At 34.3% G+C, this 20375-nt stretch overlaps 1 protein-coding gene across 1 annotated transcript in view; it reads right to left on the minus strand.

The window, feature by feature from the left end:
* Positions 1–20375, minus strand: part of DOP1B (DOP1 leucine zipper like protein B) — a 2336114-nt gene that overhangs the window by 1768464 nt on the left and 547275 nt on the right. The gene's annotated exons all lie outside the window — the stretch shown is intronic.

The raw sequence follows: 20375 nt of genomic DNA on the forward strand, positions 1-20375 counted from the left end.
ATATTCTCCAGCACAAGTACATACAGAAACATATTACCCTTCAACTATATGCAGGGGGGCAAGCCCCTTGTATCCCGCATGTGGGGATCTGCGCCCCCCACACTCCCTGCTACTTAAATACATCAACTCCGAGACTGTACTTCACTACACTAAGTGCAATCTCGGAGTTGATATACTTAAGTAGCAGGGGGTGCTTGCCCCCCTGCTTATACTTGGAGAAGAGTAATACGGTTTGTGTTTTATTTCTTTTTGTATGTACTTGTGCTGGAATATAAGTGCTGGTATCCTGTGTGTTTTCATTATTTTGAGCTTTCAGTATTTTGAACTTTCGAGATTTTGGTCTGCAGGATTTTGGGCTTTCAGGATTCTGTAGTGCTCTCGTATATATAAATATATACATATATATATATATATATATATATATATATATATATATATATCTATATATATATATATATATATATATATATATATATATATATGCACATACATACATATAGATTCACTTCATAACACTGAAAGCTTAAAACACTGAAAATGTGAAAAATTCATAATATAGAAGACCAAAACACTGAAACTTCAAAACACTGAAAAAACATATCATACATATACTGAGTTTAAACAACATAAATCATAGCACTTATCACCAAGTGTAAGCAGGGGGGGGAAGCCAACATGCACCCCACACCCCCTGCTACTTATCAACTCCAAGATTGCACTTGTGTGAAATCTTGGAGTTGATATATATATAAGTAGCAGGGGGTGCAGCCCACTATATGGGGGGTGCAGGGGGGCTTGCCCCCCCTGCTTACACTTGGTGGAAAGTGCTATGATTTATGTTGTTTAAACTCAGTATTGAAACTGCAAGTAGAGTCCATACTAGATACATGTTTGACCTATTCATATTAGGTCCTTTGTTCACATTTAATAATACAAGAGCTTTAGTTAAATAAAATGATTCATTAAATAAAGCTTGTAGAAAGTTATTAATACTATTCCAAAATGGCCTAATTTTAACATAATCAAAGAACATGTGGTTCCAATCTGCATTGTGTACTTGCTTACATCTCCAACATATTCCTTTTATGGAGGAACTAATTTTACTGGTTCTATCTGGGGTGAAGAATGCTCTGTGCAAGCATTTCCAATTAAAAACTTTCCAGTATTGTGTAAAGGATGTATATTTTATCAATAATAAATTATTTGTTTTAATATCTTCCCTTATTTGTATTGAGTGTCCTTTTGTTATATATTTCCAATATGAGGTTTTGGGTCTTGTTTTGTAGTTTATCAATATTTTGTAAAATTTTGAAATACTGTTTCCCATGTCAAAGTCATTATATATGATTTCATATATGTATTTCGTAAATTTAGGTATTTCTTTAAATGAGCAATTGTTAATTATTCTACTTAAATCTTGTGAATATGACAGAATACTCTGTAAAGTTAGCCAGAAATGTTGTGGAATTTTGTATGTTGTTTTTATTACTTGCATATCTAAAACTTTTAGTTCTTTGATACATTGGAGCCAACAAACAAATCCTTTCTGTTCCCAGGAATTAATAATTTCTCTATATATTGTATGTGGAAAGTTCTTTGTGACTATAAATGGTGTTAAATAGATCAAACCAGATTTTTAAATCGAAATTTGCATTAATAATTTTCCTAAATGAGTCAATGTAATAATTAATCATACGGGTTTTAGTGGGTTTAGTTATATTATATTGCATACTAATACATAATATGTGCCATGGCAAATTGTTTTTATATGTTATTTGAAATTTTCTTTGCAAATCAATTCATTTATTGATATTACATTTAGTAATTATTTGCAATTTACAGAGTAATTTGGACTTATCCAATCTGAGACTGTTTTAGATATAGATACTTTTATATAGGTTTCTATATCAGGAAAGTATAACCCTCCCTGTTTCCATGGTCTGATATGATGTATTAAAGCTATTCTGTTTCTTTTGGGAACCCATAAAAATTTTATTATGCATGCATTTGTTTCTTTAAGTATATTCCTTACTGGTAACAGTTGTATTGCCAAGGCTATATATATAGGATCTTGGGTAGTAAAACCATTTTTATTAACTGTAGTCTATCTTCAAATGTTAATATTATTTTGTTCTTTTTTTTCCACAGAGATTTTAATTGTATTGATATTATTGTAGTTTTTTTGAGACTAATTCATTAATATCCTTGCATAACTCAATTCCTAGATATTTTAAGGTAAAGATTCTTGTTTCCCTAATTAAAAATAAAAGATTTGATTTTGATTTATTGAAATGGAGTCCTGAAGTCATGTGAAATGTTGTCTTTCGGCTTTTCTCGGTTAGGGGTCGCCACAGAGGAACTCCGGTCTGCTAATGATTGGCAGTAGATTTTAATGAACGCCGAGGTGCCAGCTCGACGTTCAACCTTCAACGAAGGCATGCCCATTTAAGCATGTCTTTCGAATGCCCACCCAACCGCGGGGAGGATATGCAGACTCCACACAGAAGGCACTCCCAGCACTCCAGCCGAGAGTCAAACGGGAGAACCTCTTGCTGTGAAGCAACAAAGCTACCACTGCACCACTGCGGCTGTCAATTAATATATCTAATTCTTCTAATGTCTCTTTTGTAGTAATGTTAGTAATATGTCATTAGTAAATAGCATTACTATAGAATTGTATTGTTCATAAACATCTATTCCTTTAATTTTTATATTGTTATGAACTGAATCTGCCAATACTTCAATAGCCAGAGCAAACAGAATTGGTGACATGGGACATTCCTGTTTAGTGCCTTTTGTTATATGTATAGATTCAGAGGTAAAATGACCTAACTTGACATACGCTAAATTATTTGTATATATTCTTTAGGAGATGAACAAATGATGCAGGAAATTCAAATAGCATTAGGATTTTCAAAGGCTTTCTCTATATCTAAGCCAGTTATGAGTGTTTCTTTATTTTCTTTACTAACATAATCTATAACAGAAATTATCCTTTTAATATTGTCAAGTGTATGTCTATGATACATAAATCCAGTTTGATCATTATTTATCGTTTTGGATAGTGGTATTTTCATTCTGTTAGTTAATACCGTCATAAATACATTATAGTCATTATTTAAAATGATATAGGTCTATATGAGGTACAGAGGTTTGGGGATTTGTTTTCATTTAGGATTGGTGTGATTGAGGAATATCTCCAAAAGGGTGGTATTAAAGCCTATGACTGAATTTCTAATAGAGTTTTATGGAAGAGGGATAATATCTTTGAAGGAAAAAGTTTATATATTTCCATAATTATGCCATTTATACCTGGAACTTTATTATTTTTACCCTATTTTTATTGTAGCTGCAATTTCTTTGTAGGATACGGGTGCTTGCAGATCTACTTTTAATTTTTCTGGTATTTTTTTATACTACAACATTTCTCATCTAGATTTATTTGATTGATATGTATATTTTCTTTTTGGAAATGTTTCATATACTGATTTCTATAGGCATCAAGAATGTCACCTATATCAGAGACATTTTTCCCTTCTTTTCATGGAAGATACTTTTAATGTTATTAGCTTTTGAATGTATTTTGATTCTTGTGGATAAATTATGTAGATATTTGGGAGAAGTGGCCAAGGTATTAATTTTTAGTTTTTCTAAAGCTAAACTGGTTTTATAAGTTAGAATTTCATTGTATTTATTGTTTAATACTTCTACTTTCTTTTTAATATCCAAATGATTTTGATTTTTTCAGCTTTTACTGACAAACGTTTGGATTGTAGATCTAATAATTCAGAATCCCATTCTCTGATTTTTTTATACCAAATTAGGGTTTTATCATATATGTAAGCTTTTAATGAGTCCCATGTCATTATTTTATTTACCTCTGTGGTGTAATTAATATCTAAGAAGAACTGTAATTCAGATAATAACCGGGGTCTGAACTCTTTAATTTTAGTTATATATGCTGGAATTATGGAGTTAAAGATTAATGGTTTGCACCCATTTTAAAGTTTTAGTATCAATGAACTGTGGTCTGAAAAGGGGCAGGGAGTGATTGAGTGATTAATGATTTTAGAGTGTAAGTCATGGGCAGCAAATATATTATCTATTCTAGTTTGGGCGCCAAATCTTTGAGCTTCATGGGAAAACAACAAAGATTTATCTTCTTTAAATCTGAAAGTATCTACAAGATGAAATGATTCTACCCACTTGTTAAAACTTTTGACACAGCAGATGTATGCAGCAGTCTTTTATTTGTATTTTCAGAAATATCAAATATACAGTTAAAATCTCCTCCTAATATTAAGTTGCCTTTATAATTATTGGAAATTAAATCCAAGTGTTTTTTAACAGTTCCTATTCCAATGCCTGGGAACCAGTATAGATTGGCTAGAGTCCCTATTCTGTTATTATATTTAACTATTACTAATGCCATAAGGCCTTCTTTATCTTCATACTTTCTGGGTTAATCACATTTGTTTGCCATAAAATTGTTACCCCTTTTGGCTTTGTCTTATAAGTGGATTGCGCCAATATCATACATTCCTTAGAATTCCATTTGTAATTGTCATTTGTTTTGAAATGAGTTTCTCGAAGGAAAACAATTTGTGCTTTGTTCAGTTTTAAATATTTCAGTAGATTTGATCTATTGCTAGGACTGTTTAAGCTATTTAAAGATAATAAAGTTAAATCCAACTTAGGTTATTTACACTACGTATTTTTTGTTTTATCGTGATAAACATTTTCCTTTGATAACTATAAAGTATATGTTTGAGCTTTTAAAGGAATTTATCAGTTTTATACTTTGAGTGTTTACCAATAAAGTAATGTTTTGGTCAGGCATACTAAAAATGTTTTTTGTGAAATACATTTAAATTAATAAATGTTAACAAAACTAAGATCTGCACTAGCCATGGAATGAAAATCATTCCTAATCTGATAGATAAACCTAAGTCCATCAGATTTTCACTCATACCTTGACAATCCAGAACATCTGAACTCCATAAATTGATTTATCACATGGAGAATAGTTTTAATAGGAATAAGCAATATTTATATTATTTTGAACAGATAGTACTATTGTAGATTAGACAGAATTCTAATACTATATAAATGTCTACTTATTGTATAAGCAATTAATATTTACATGAAAGATAAATGACAAGCAATTCAATCATAGTAAAGTAGGATGTATCATATATAAAACCTCAATGAAAGATTATAGCACACAGTTATTTAACATGTTGTTGTTGTGTCTTTCGGCTTATCCCGGTTAGGGGTCGCCACAGCGGAACTCCGGTCCGCTAATGTTTGGTAGTGGATTTTTATGTGTCGAGTTACCATCCCTGATGCACAACCTTCAACGAAGGCATGTCCATTCATGCATGCCTCCACACAGAAGACGCTTTAGCTGAAAATCGACATATTCACCCTTATTGACGAAGTCTTTCAAAACATATTACTTAATATAAATAGATGGTAATAAGGTTTATACTCAATGTTTATAATACAATGCATTTTACTGGATATATCAGAAGTTATATTTCATTGTTTGCCAGCATTTAAGTAATCACTTTGTTTGTTGCTAACTTACTTAAAGCATCAAGTCTGTTTTATGTGAACATTGTTGAAAGTTAGTGCATTTTAGTTATCAGTGCATCCCTCTTCCCCCCATTTCCTACACATAAGGATTTTCATATCTGTCATTTCTTATAAAATGAGTGAAATTATAGGTTAAAACCACAAATTCACTTATTGTGATTAATGATTACAAGTTCCCTTTCCATATTCATAAACTGCCATTTTATGGCATATACTGAAAGTTTTTAGATTTAAATGGCAACGTTCTATTTTGTATAATCAGCAAAGGTTAAACTGAGTGATGATTGTCAATTTAATACTATTTGTTCAGAATATGATTGTTATATTCTGTGACATTTCAAGTTCAGGCTTCTATTGTTTCTCTTGAACAACTTTGCCAGTTTGATGTCATGTACAAACATTAGTTACCTTGGTAACTGCTTAAGTATTATATATGGTCAAGATGGGTTACAAAAACTACAATTTTAAAGGAATTACATGACTTGTTATGCATATTTACTTATATGAGAAAATCATCATGCTTCCCCTTGATGTTCAATGTAGTGTATGTCATTTATGATAAGTTGAGACAGTAGTGTTGTTATACACAAGCCCATGTTATTAAATCTTGTCTTTAATATATACATTCAGCAGACTGCTTCATCTTATATGACAATTATATATGTTATGTCTAGATTAACTAAAATCATACATTACACAACTATTGTGTGTTTTCTTTTTTCTTTTTTTGGCTGTTGCTTAGTTTTTGAGAGACCACAAGCTGTAATACTTATTCTTATTAACTCCTTCCAAGCATGTTTATACACTCTATAGACTTTAAATTATGAGATCCTTCTAATTCTCATTTGTTATAAGTATATTTCCATCTTTCCATACACACATATCAGTACTTCAAACACGGGCAACAATGCCCATCTAGTTTTGCCAGAATACCATTCACTAGTTCATGTGGTGCGTTTCCAGGCTGTTCTTAAAATATCCAAACCAATATTTGTCCTGTTCCATTTTAACAGTCTGTTCCATACCATGGCCACTCTGCCAGTGAACCACTCAACACACCTTCCATTCCCACAGATATTTCCACAAAGGAAATCTGATTTCTCTCTAGCACTTCCAGGCAACCCCAAATACACCAAGAATCAGCTATCTCCATATGCCCAAAACATCTGAGCAAGCTCACCTCCCAGACCACTGCAAAGGGTACTGCATAAGACCAAGTGCTCTTAGTCTTTCACAATAACTCAGACTTCCACTCTTATGTAAGTCCTTAATGTGTTTGGACCAAAACACATTTTGAATATAAAATTGCGCTTATTATTTTTTTATTTTATTTTATCAAGTATCAACTTAATGAGCTAAACAAAGTGTTGGGAGACCATCAATATGTGTACATTTGGTCTAAAACCACCCTTATATATATATATATATATATATATATATACATATACATATACATATATATATATATATATATATATTTTTTTTTATTATTTTTTTTATTTTTTTTTTAAACCAAAAACTTCATTGCCAAGAATCATCTTGGAAGCTCCTCAGAGCTGTTAAGCATTATTGTCACTCTGTCTCCATTACCATAGCAACCTGGCAGCGTCCGTTTCTGTTAGTGTGTCTATGAACTGCATACCAAAGGCTTGCGATGCACCAGAAGCAAAGCTTCACTTCACTGCAACTTCAAGCCTCAATTCCCTCCCCTTCAGCGAGCCAGCAGCCAGGAAAAGAACGGAGAGCAAACAGATCAAAAAAAAAAAAAAAACCTCCCAACAAGCCGCCACAACAAGAGATAACACATTCTTCCAGCGTTCCCACCTCTCACTCAGCAGATGTATTAACAAACTATTCTCTGCCAAAATATCCCAAATCACAGTTTTATCCACCCCCCTCCCCCTGGATCCAGGCTAAAACACCAAATGTCTCCTCCTAATACACAAGCATCAGTAAACCTCGATAAGTTGCAACCCAAAGCTTCCCAGAGATAGGGTTGCCACCTTTTCAAATGCCCAAAGTGGGACACTTTATTTAAAAATGTGAGATTCTGCAGTTCAAAACGTACTCCCGGCTAGTGCAAAGGACAGAACTTCACTTTTTTGCCAAAATAAAAGCTTATTTTTGTAGCATTTGAGTGCTTGCACTATTTCACATAATATTTATGTGTTTCATATACTGTTTTATGCAGCTATTAAAGAAAATTTAAGAAATATATTTTGTCATAAAATCTCAGGACAGTTGCCATTTTTTAGTTTTTTTCGTAGGACACAACTTCCCAAAGTGGGACTGTCGTTCGCAAAGAGGGACAGATGGTAAACCCTACCTGGAGATGAAAACAGCAGCATACAACAGCTGCCAGACACAGCTGCATCCACACACACCATATCAGGATTGATCAAACAGCACTCGTAGCTGTGATACCTGTCATAATTGATATTAAATATATTTAGACAGAATAATGATGACAATGGAACCAAGCGCTTGCTACTATTATTTAACCAGGATATACATGACATTTTTAAATCATACTTTAACTGAAAAAGGCATTAGTCTCCATGACAGCATTTTTTTCAAAAAACTCTACTGTTACTGCTACTATATATGCTGTTAATTTGTTACATTTGAGTCTGAACTCTGATGAATGGTACCTTGTTGAATTAGTTAATTACTTAAATTATTATAAGTAAAAACAATGAAAAATGAACAAGATAAGCATTCACCGAGTTCAAGTAAGGGAATAGAAACTTCTATGTTTGTATTATATGTTGTTTTGTTTGGCTTATATACAATGTAAATAGTAACCCACCTTGACCTACCTTTGTTTGTGAAGAATTATTGGACTCTTTGAACATTCTGAATAAATCATTAGTGTTTCTCAGTTGTTTAACAAACCCTCCTTTTCTTTTTAAATAAAAACAGATGACAAGTGATGTACCATACCAGTTGATACTTTGAGAAATGTAGTTGTAAGAATTATTTTTTTGGGACAGCAATCTTGGAATCAGTATTTTGTTTCTTCTTTCTAGCATCAGTCCAAGGATTTGTTTCTTTCATTCTTTTAAGAGTAGGGGCCATCCATTCCATTTCTTCTGGGATAGACACTATGTTGTTGTTTTTCATGAATACAATAGCTTCTTCTAATCATTAAAGGTTCTCATCTCATTGGCAAAAAGTATTTTTATCTTGGCTGGAAAGGCCAGCTGTGCTTTAATGTTGTTTTATTTCAACAGTTTTATTGGCCAGACTTGTTTCCTTTGTTCTAGTATTCTGGAAGAATAATCATTGTCAAACCTTATCAGGCTTTGACTGTATTTTAAGGGTGATTTTCTCCAAGCAGATTTTAATATTAGTTCCTTGTCCAGAAAATGGAAGAAATGTTACAACTATGGATCTAGGTGGAGTATTTTTTGAGTTAGAAGCAGGTTTCCTCAATGCTCTATGCGCCCTTTCAATTCCAAATGAAAGTCCCTCTTTCAAGTCTAAAAATTCAGGAAATAAAGAAACCAAGCCACGAAAATAGAATGAATCAACCAAACGAAACTGGAGAGAACAGCAACAAATTTATTCCGGTACCTCGGCTGAATGCCTTCAAAGGAATAAAACCTACAACTTTTTTGCTGTTTATATATTATAAATAACACCAATTAAACACTTAATTAATTAATTGCACAATTCAAATAAAGTTAAAGAGACATACTGAATATAAGTAAAAGCACTGAATATAAATCTCAATGCAAGATACATTCAGTATAAACATGAAAAAACACCTTAGGTGCATCACAAATCACAATATAATTTAATACCATATTATCAAAGTGTAAGATTTATTTCTAAATTCATGCCCCTAGGTTTTAAAGTGCTGAACTTCAAAATGAATCTACTTTCAAGATTTAAAAGATTCTGTAAGTAGTTACCAGTAATGCCAGATGCAGGTTTTGCTAAAGCACAGAAAAATAAGGAGTCCATAGCACCATTATGAACTGTGTTAAAATGCTCAGAAATTGGACTATCAGCTCTAGCATTTCTAACATCACCCATGTGTTCAAAATACGTATTTTTAATTGCCGTTTTGTTTGGCGAATATAATATTTACTTGGAACACAATCACAACCAATAATATACACTACCCCACAAGATTTACAGTTAAAGTAATTCTGGGCAGTATATTTCACCCCATTTATAGTACTGCCTGATAAATTCTTAACATTCTTGCAAATTTTGCATTTGCCACATCTGAACATGCCAGTTTCGTTTGGTTGATTCATTCTATTTTCGTGGCTTGGTTTCTTTATTTGCTTTAAGAAACTGGATATTTCGTGATGTCTACTTTAAATGGCAATGGGTTCCTGTTTGCTAACTTGATTAAGGAAAGGGAGAACAAGATGGCTCAATTCGACCCATGGACTATATCTGGTAATAATACCTTTGATAAAAAATTTGAAGACTTGAAAAAATTAAGAGTTAAAGAGACTTCTTTATTTTATGACATTCGGTTGCTTGAGAAATATGTTGAACTTTCAATTACACCTAGAGGACTTAGAATTGACAAACTACCCGCTTATAAATTTTCAGATAATGAGAGCGTATATTTGGAAGAATGGAAGGCTGCTTCCTTACAATGTTCCCTTAGCTGGTTAAAGATTTTAATTAAACGTAACCGGAGAAGTTTGAGGCTGATTCAAACACAAATTGCTGAGGGTGAAGCTAGCCTAGCTGATGAATATCCTGATTCAGTTTTTCTTTCTGCTGTGAAAAATATCAATGATAAAGTCTCTAAAACAGAAGCGGATGTCATTTTAAGAAAGAAGAAAAAACTTAACAGGGATGTTAGTGACTTTAAAAAGAATCTGATTTATTCGTGGCAGCGGGTTTCATCATCGGATACAGATGGAAGCAAAAAGAGTGTTTCTTTCGAAAGAGTGGATATTGCAGATGATACTGGGACTACTTCTGATATAGAAGATTCAGGTAGATGGAACTTTCGACAAGGATTCAAGCGTAAGTCGCGTCAAAAGGGTCGCAATCGAAGATACTAATAACGCTACTTTGTTGGACTTTATTCCTGTTTCTGTTTCTCTCTCTTTGACTCACAAAATTCTAGTTTAAATACTGATGCTTGTGTGCAAAGTAATGTAAACTCTATGCATATTGTCAACTTGAGTGATTTAACTGTTAGTTCTGATATGTTGTCGGTACTGGAGAAAGGTAGTAAATTTGTTCGGACTAGGATACCAGCGCTTTCGGAACTATTGTTGGATGCGAAACGCTTTGCTAGGAAGCTTTATTTAAAAGTGTTCTTTGAATTGAAGAGTACGCAATTTAATAATACTGCACAGGATGAGAGCACTAGTAATGTTAATTCTCATATTAATTTTTCTTCTTCTAGCAGTGATGATTTGTCAATTCTTAATGATCCTTTAATGGATCTTTCTTTGTATGAATGTAACAATGGAGAATTGTGTGATTTTGATGCATCTAGGTCTGTTATTAATTGTAGTGGTGGTGATGGTATTTCTGATTCTGTAAGTGTTCCTGAAGATTCTGAGCGTTTTGTTACTGGTTATGGCAAACTTACAGTCCCTTGGTTGCCCATTTGTAGCTCTTTCTGCCCTCCTAAAAGTTCTTTTATTTTAAAGAATTTTGAAAATGTTTTGTGCAAAAAAATAGAAACTGAATATGCTGCATTTTTAAAAAAGTATACAAAATTTAATTTGACTAAGTCTGAATGGCTAGCATTGAAGGAGATGAAAGCAGTTTCTAGTAAATATATTTTTTGCACAGCTGATAAGGGGGCAATTGGGTCATTATGGAAAGATGTCATTATCTAAAAATGAATTATGATCTTTTATGTAATGACTGCATTTATGTGCAATTACCTAATAATCTTATTGGTGAATTTAATTCAGCACTTTTGGATATATTGGAAAGAGGTGAGAGGCTGGGTTTTCTGAATAAAAAGGATGTTAAACGGTAGTTTATTGTTAATCCGAAGGACCCCATGTTTTATGCACTTCCCAAAATACATAAAAATTTAGGAGACCCTCCAGGTCATCCTATTGTATCTTGTTGTGGAGGCTTTTTGGAACATGTAAGTATATTCTTAGATAGCATCCTTAAAAAAGAGTTAAGAAACATAAACTCTCACATTAGTAACACCAATCAGTATTGCCATTTAATTAAAAATTTCAAATGGGAAAAAACTTTATATTGGGCAACTGTAGATGTAAAGGCACTTTACACCAGTATTAAAACTAAGTTTGGTTTAGAAGCAATTGAAAATATTTTAGGGGAGGGTCCACGCACTTCTTTTATTATTTCACTACTTGAGTTTGCCCTTACCCATAATTACTTTCTTTTTGATCAAAAAATATTTCTTCAGAAAGAATGGACTGCCATGGGGGCTAATTTTGCCCCCACTTATGCCATTCTGTTCATGTCATACTTTGAAATCAATTTTTTGTATACCCTAGATATTTTTCAGAGAAATGTCCTCTCTTATTATAGATATATTGATGATTTGATTTTCATCTGTAAAGGAGACAAACTGGAATTTGACACATTTGTGGAAAATTTGCATCATAATAAGTTTGGTTTAGAATTTACCTATACTGTGAATTCTCGTACAATTAATTTTTTGGATATTTTATTGTACGTTGATGAAAATGAAATGGTCCAATATAGACCATTTAGGAAAGATACAGCTTGTAATAATTTTTTACATGCTAGTAGTGCGCATGCTGCACATTTGATTGAGGCACTTCCGTTTGGGGAATTTAAACGCATTCAGGAAAATACTTCTGAAAATATCCTCTTGAATTTGGAATTCGAAAATGTTAGACATAGATTAAGGTCCAGAGGTTATTCAGAAAAATTGATTAAAAACAGTGTTGATAGATTAGTAAATTCAAGTAGGACTAACTATAGGGCTAATAAAGCTTGGTCAAATATTTCAAAAGATCATGAACGTGCAGTTGATGGTAATGCTAGTATTTATTTTGTTACAAAATTTTCTCCTTTTTCTAAAATGATGAAAGATGCTCTAGATTTTTTATGGCCAATTGTCTGTAGTAATGAGATAGGTCATTTATTTCCAGATTTTGTTTCCTTTTCCTATGGGAGATATGCTAACCTTAAAGAAATTTTGAAATTTAGGTTTAATTGTAGTGATATTGTAGGATCAGGGATGGTTACTTTGCCTCATGGCATGTTCAGATGTGGCAAATGCAAAATTTGCAAGAATGTTAAGAATTTATCAGGCAGTACTATAAATGGGGTGAAATACACTGCCCAGAATTACTTTAACTGTAAATCTTGTGGGGTAGTGTATATTATTGGTTGTGATTGTGTTCCAAGTAAATATTATATTGGCCAAACAAAACGCCAATTAAAAATACGTATTTTGAACACATGGGTGATGCTAGAAATGCTAGAACTGATAGTCCAATTTCTGAGCATTTTAACACAGTTCATAATGGTGCTATGGACTCCTTATTTTTCTGTGCTTTAGCAAAACCTGCATCTGGCATTACTGGTAACTACTTACAGAATCTTTTAAATCTTGAAAGTAGATTCATTTTGAAGTTCAGCACTTTAAAACCTAGGGGCATGAATTTAGAAATAAATCTTACACTTTGATAATATGGTATTAAATTATATTGTGATTTGTGATGCACCTAAGGTGTTTTTTCATGTTTATACTGAATGTATCTTACATTGAGATTTATATTCAGTGCTTTTACTTATATTCAGTATGTCTCTTTAACTTTATTTGAATTGTGCAATTAATTAATTAATTAATTAATTAATTAATTAATTAATTAATTAAGTGTTTAATTGGTGTTATGTATAATATATAAGCAGCAAAAAAGTTGTAGGTTTTATTCCTTTGAAGGCATTCAGCCGAGGTACCGGAATAAATTTGTTGCTGTTCTCTCCAGTTTCGTTTGGTTGATTCATCATAAAAATTCAGGAATCCAGGTTGTTAAGAATTAAATAATGTCTTCTCCTTCAGTGCTTTCAGGCAGACCAAACATCCTTATGTTGTTTCTTCTTTTCCTGTTTTCTAAGTTATCCATTTTGCTAAGCAGCCATGAATTCTGTTTAAGCAGAAACTCTTTTTGAAATTCTTTCTCTTTGAGTCTCCCTTCAATGTAATTTAGAGAAGTCTCTATATTTGTTATTTTTGTATGGTGCTGCTGTAATAGTTCCTTAAGAATATCAGTCTGTTTTTGAGAATTTCATTTGAGGTTCTCTTGCCATTTTTAAAGCCATCCATCTTCAAAGATAGTTCCTGTAAGGTAGATGTCATCAATTGCAGTTCTTTTTTCAAAGCAGCATCTAGATGAGAATTCCTTGAGTTGTTCATATTCAGTGACTCGATATATCTCCAAGTTACTTGACAGGAAATTTTTTGCACATCTCCACCAAATTGCTAATTATGTAGTTTAGTAGTTTATCTATAGATTTATGATGTTTTAAACTTGAAAAATAATAAAATTTTCCTATATTACTATATTAGTTTATGGAGCTCTCAAAATTCACTGCTCTCAGTTGGCCATCTAGGCTCCACCCCCATCCAGTGCAAATCTTAACATTTTTAACTCTGCCAGGTCCAAACCTGACTCTTGCCTTTTTTGTCAGTGCCACAGACTCCAACCTATATAACATAGCTGGGTCTCACCACCCACTTGTAGACCTTCCCTTTCACTCTTACTGGTATCAGCTGTCACAAATCACTCCTGATACTCTTCTCCACCCAATCCACCCTGCCTGTACTCTCTTCACCTCTCTTCCACACTCACCATTACTCTGAACTGTTGATCCCAAGTATTTAAACTCATCTACCTTCGCCAACTCCACTCTTTGCATCTTCACCATTCCTCTAGCCTCCTTCTCATTCACACACATACACACACATATATTTTTATATATATATATATATATATATATATATATATATATATATATATATATATACACACACACACACACACATATATATATATATATATATATATATACACAAACACACATTCTGTGCTATTATTGCCATGGATCACAACAAGCTGCAAGATCACAGGCCACAGGAGAAAACATCACAACAGTCACAGCTTAGAAGCTCCACCCAATCTATGGAGTTTGTAATGCCTGAATCCCCAGCACCTGCTACCACACTGCATGGTTACCAAGTCTGCTTCCTATGTTTATTGTCCAAATGACTAGAGAGCTTTCATGTCATTGTGTCTTTCCAACCTGTGCAAAAGAAGATGACTGTGCACTGTCCACCCCTAAACAGAGTGGGTAAGGTTAATGTCTGATATGTACATAGTGGCTAGTCTTTGTACATATTGCATAGCATGGGTTTGATAATGCAAGCATCATTATTTTATTCTGTGTTGTCTAATTTATGGTCCACAGTTGCAGATCAGAGGTTGCCTCTTTGTCTGTGCCTAAATGTACTGTAACTGACACTGACTTGCAAGAGGTCATGCTGCCTGTACCAGCTACGACTGGCTTCTCCACTCCTCATCTACTGCTCAACAGATATGATTGGTCATGCTGCTGAAGCTGTTACTGCACACTACAATTGGCTGCAAATCGAGTGAATACTGCAGTGCCCTACAGCATCCCTTAAACTGACTAAGCACTACAACATTATTTCTCTGTATGTGCGGTACTACGTGCTATCTCTGCCATGGTCTGGGGGTTGGAGACAGGGGTTATCATTCTCACAGCTCAGATGTGTGCCAGACATGATGGTCATAAGAACTGCATGGAAGGGCATGCTGATACATTATAGATGATACCCTGTGCACTGCAATCCACTAGGCACTTGAGGGAGAGAAAGCTCTTCTTGTTGATGTATCTGATATCCTATGGTTCAGGTAGAACCCTGACAGCAATGTATGTGCAATCAATAGTCAGGAAAATGGGCAATGTTGAAGAAGGTCCCCACAGTAGTGGTTCTTTCCTATGCACTTCTTGGGAACTATATATATGCATACATATATATATATATATATATATATATATATATATGTATGTATATATATATATATATATATATATATATATATATATATACATACACACACACACACACATATATATGTATGCAATATAATGTTATGAAACTGATGTAGGACATGTGAGGCTGACTCCTACAAATATTCTTAGCAGGTCAATGAAAGATCTCTATCTCTAGGATAATTAAAGCTACAAATACCTGACTGAACTAGATAGTCCATGGAAACCCCCTTGATTATGCATTTTGGCAACACAATTATAACTTTAACTTAATTGCTGCTGTTCGATTTGTTGGACTATATCCTTCTTGCCGAAATCTTACACATTACTACTGACATGGCAAAGTCAATGAAGTTTTGTAATGCAAATCAACCAAACCACACACAGCAAACGGAGTATAGGTCCCACACAAGATATAATAATAAGTAAAAAAACAGTCATAAAAGTCAAATGTGGGCACCTGATGGCTCTTCAATTCTTAGCATAAGCAAAAACTCCAAGGAACATAAGCAAAAACTCCAAAAAGTATTCCAGACACCAAGGTAGAAATAACAGCGGTTTATTGTAGTAACCAAGGTAGAAATAACAGCGGTTTATTGTAGTAACCAAGGTAGAAATAACAGCGGTTTAACCAAGGTAGAAATAACAGCGGTCTATTTGTCAGGATTGTAAAGTCTGAAGAAGCCTACGGGTGAAAGCGCTTACTACAATAAACCGCTGTTATTTCTACCTTGGTGTCTGGAATACTTTTTGGAGTTTTTGCTTATGTTCCTTGGAGTTTTTGCTTATGCTAAGAATTGAAGAGCCATCAGGTGCCCACATTTGACTTTTATGACTGAAGTTTTGTAATGGAAAATTCAGCTTAGGTAATGTTTGCTGCAAACTTTTTTCTGAACAATTTGTATTTTCATTTCTAATGCTGGTAGTAATAAGCAGTTTGCTCACTGTACTACATAAAACACCATGAAGAATGGTGATATGTGGGAAGGAGGTCATTCACAGACACACATAGCGTGGTCACAATAGGGTAAGAGTATAGCTTGGTATTCAGGACATGCAGAGGACTGCATAATGATATGTAAGTGAGGCTCTAAGTACAAATAAGGGACAGCAAATGTACAAGTGATGTGAATAAAGATGGTGGATTGACTTACAAATGTATAAGGCAAGCACACAGTGCTGCGATGATCACCTGTGCCGAACACCAGGAATTTCTGGTGTACAGGACGCTAGAATGTACACTTTCTGAGATCATGTCCTAGGATTGTCATGATGTGGCCATCTGTGCTAATGCAGATGGTACCACTAGTGCCTAACATATCACCAATTTGCTGGCTAGCAGCTTGTGGACTGCTTATCTATGGATAGGGACACCATATGAGAGCTTGACAAACTGTGTCCGATTGTCAAAGCGTGAAGTGATTATCAAGCTAGTAGTAAGGGATAGTGTTAGTGGTACTACAGAATTATCCATTATCTACGAAGCAAGCACGTTCATGGGAGTCTTTATGTGCTTAATTGGTTGGCTGCAATATCTCTGATTTCTGATAGCAAACTATTTTATTAGATGGGTACTATTTTTAAGAAGCTTCTTTCACAAGAAGAAAGACTAAACTTGGGTCACTCTAGAGTAAGGGTATAATTTTCTTAGGTGCGGAGAACATAAGATAAGGTTTTAATTGACAGTTTGATTTTAAGGGGGATAGTAGCACTAACGCAGGATCTTGAAAGCTATTTTTAACAGAAGTGTGGACATTGCTGTGATGAGTAAGCAGTTTTCTTTTTCTTGCATGCAGCAGTACTGTTTGGTACATGGAAAGAGATTTATGAATCTACAAATGACATTTAGAGCTGTTTGCAGTTGCAGTGTGTTACCTGAGGAGTATAGTGAGCAGCCTACACTTTACTCCTTTTACTAGGACCAATTCAAGGAAGATGCTAATCAGTTCTACAAGCAATATAGGCTACTTCAAATAAGGATATAAAACAGGCAACTACCCCCACCCCTCCAGACAATGAAAAAAAACCACAAAAAAACAGAGGATGCCTAGATGGAGTAAGGAGAGGAAATGCCTGTGCATGTTTGTCTGTGTGTGTGTGTGTGCGTGTGTTTAGCAATGCTGAACATGTTGCAAACAGACCTAATATCTGTATATACCAATCAACAGAGTAGAGGTCCGGCCAATCAACCTGCACTGCTGTTCGGGTTTCCAGGCTACTAAACACAAAAAGGATGCTTGCCAATATATAATTTCATCCCTCAGCAACGATGACTAATCCTAATTAGAATCTTACCATCCCACTCAGAGAATACCACTGCAGGCTATCAATAGCTGATTCCAGCCCTGTGCCTCCTCTAGATACCTAGTTGCCTACAATGATGGAAAAATCTCAAGAGGGAATTTTTAGGGCAATGAAATGGGGGAAGAAACAGCAATAGGTCCCTGTTGTATGACAAACCATTTTAAACTTAAAAAAATGCTAAATATACACCGATATACTGTCATCAGCTGGAAACAGGAGCAGATGATGTTGCTCTGATTACTGTTAACTTAGCATCCCCTCTATTTGGCTAACAGTAACCATTCTTCAGAATGCCTCTGCAGGTTCTGCTGTCTAAGACCACGGAAGGGTTCAGATACAAGTTTGCTGGTTGTATTTTAAGCTTACACAGATGGCAAAAGGTGCACTCCAGTGACAGCAAAGATATTAGCAAATTAGCATGACACCCAGTAGTAAGACAAGGGCTTACGCTGCAACAATATAATGTGATATCTGCCAGTAATAAATTAAGCCAAGAGAAAATTCTGCCAGTGAATTCTTCCTAAATAGCATAACAACAAAAGTTAGCAGCTGTTAGGTGTCGTGACAAAAATGTACAGTCTACAAATAAAATTAAACCTTAAAGATAGTTGTGCTGCTATGCCAGAACAGGAATGGATACTGCTTCTGCAGCCCAGTATGAAGTGTGGCTTTTTGGAAACAGAAGACAACCAAACTATGACTCGAGAGCAGGACAGACTTTTAACTACTGTAACACAACAGTAGCTTAACCAGAGAAAATGCACAGTCAATAACCAAGACAGCCAAAGAAAAAAATATAGGAATCCTAAACAGAATTATCTTAAATCAGAAATCATCATAGCAACAACAGCTTGAAAAAGAAGTATATTGCAGGTCCACAATATTGGCTAAGATATAGCACCCACTACAATGAACAAACCAAACAGGCTGGTTCTCAGGATTATTTAACAAGTACAACTGCAGCACAGACTGGTCCAGAGTAAATACAATATGCTATGGGTTTGCTATGTGCTCTCTACACCTAGGGTGCACAAAGAAATAGACAGATAAGCAAAGGCATGACTGAAGGTGCAAAGCAGAGAAGTACTGCATACCTTACACAAAGCAACACAGTTATTTTACTACATGCCCTACCACTGACATAACTGTGCAGCATACAAATGCTGCACTATGCAGGAAGAATCATCTACAGCCAAGGTTTACACTGCAGGGTGACTAACCCTGCTGCAGATCCTGCTGGTTAAAATCCACTACATGCCAGTACTGATGTGAATACAGCCTATCCATACTCATTTACACATTTATATAGTTTGCTACAAAAATGTTAAAACATAAAATGTTGAAACATAAATTCTTGAAAATCAAAATCTTCAAACCATAATATCAAAAGAACGCAATGTCAAAATTCTTGAATAACGGATTTCCCGACCTGTACAGACCTAGGACCAAATTCTAAAATGGACCCAGGAACAAGTGTAAACACTGGTCCTGCAAATCTAGGAGTTCAACAGTGTGATCATCAGCATTCTGGTCTTTCAATATTACGGTCTCATGATTTTGATTTTCAAGATTTTGTGTTTCAACATTTTTAGAGGAAACCATTTATGCAAAAACTACTACAAGCAGCAGCAGCAACAACTCTATATGAGCAATAACCAACAAAGCAACCTTATTGTGTGTGTGTGTGTGTGTTTGTTTGTACATACACATATTAGCTGTGCTTCCAAAGGTGCATAGTCAGCTTTACTGTGTTTATGTATTTGTTAATGAGGCAAGTGGGATAGTTTAAGGACAGAGAACTCCTGTAATACATGACAACATATAGCCAAAAATGCATTAGCCTTACAATGTTGGGCAAAGGGCAAACACAACACATGTATAGGGATGAATATCAATATAAATAGCAATTCAGCAGCAAACTGTTTAGTCAAAAGTACGAAAGAGAATTACAATGACGAACTTTGGAAAACATAAGAGACAAACTAAATAAAACAAAAATATTTTTTGTCATATATGTTAAGCAACAATACAACAGTCAAACATACTCAATGTGGATGAGCAACAGTTCATGAAGGTGGGTTAAACACAGTAGCTAAATGGCATCCACAAGCAGCATGTTAAGAATCAATCAACTTCCACAAACTATGGCGGTTTTGATAATTTATGTTTAGGGTTAACTGCTTCAAGTAGCGCAAGCAATCTCAGAAAAGGCTATTTTATCAACAGCAAGGCAGAATGAGGACTTCACAAGAATTAGGAATTATTGAACATGCGCTTTTAGTAGATAATGGCATGACCTTACAGCTAACTTATGGCAAAAGGTTGCCAATATTCCTACAACAGGAATGTTAAGGTCATGAAAGCTTGTACCTAGTTATTTAGTAACTGGAAATGGCATATACTGTCCAGGTAGCTAGATTAGCTCTGTTTTAAATACACTGGTT

This window comes from Protopterus annectens, chromosome 5.part0, assembly GCF_019279795.1.
Source record: "Protopterus annectens isolate FY-2018-M chromosome 5.part0, PAN1.0, whole genome shotgun sequence".
NCBI lineage: Eukaryota > Metazoa > Chordata > Ceratodontiformes > Protopteridae > Protopterus > Protopterus annectens.